Raw genomic sequence first — 658 nt, forward strand, 5'->3', positions numbered from 1 at the left:
TTGAGATCTCAGTAGAAGGGAGGGACGCCCCAGCTATTGGTTCTATTCGGGACAGATGATCAGCTACCTGGTTCTCTGTCCCTTTTCTGTCTCTTATTTCTATATCAAACTCTTGCAGAAGCAACACCCATCTTATAAGCCTGGGTTTTGAATCCTGCTTTGTGAGTAAGTATTTAAGAGTAGCATGGTCAGTGTACACAATCACTTTAGATCCCTCTAGATAGGATTTAAGTTTGTCAATGGCATAGACCACTGCAAGTAACTCTTTTTCTGTGGTTGTGTAATTCTTCTGTGCATCATTTAGAACACGGATGGCATAATAAATGACGTGCAGAAGCTTGTTATGCCTCTGTCCCAACACTACACCAATGGCATGGTCACTGGCATCACACATTAGTTCAAATGGCAATGTCCAGTCTGGTGCAGAGATGACTGGTGCTGTGACCAGTTTGGCTTTCAGGGTCTCAAATGCCTGCAGACACTGTGCGTCAAACACAAATGGTGTGTCAGCAACTAGCAGGTTGCTCAAAGGTTTTGCAATTTTCGAAAAATCCTTTATAAACCTTCTGTAGAATCTTGCATGCCCCAAAAAACTTCTGATTGCCTTAACATTGGCAGGTGGTGGTAATTTTTCAATTACCTCTACCTTTGCCTTATC

This window comes from Arachis duranensis, chromosome 10 (assembly GCF_000817695.3).
Source record: "Arachis duranensis cultivar V14167 chromosome 10, aradu.V14167.gnm2.J7QH, whole genome shotgun sequence".
Lineage (NCBI taxonomy): Eukaryota > Viridiplantae > Streptophyta > Magnoliopsida > Fabales > Fabaceae > Arachis > Arachis duranensis.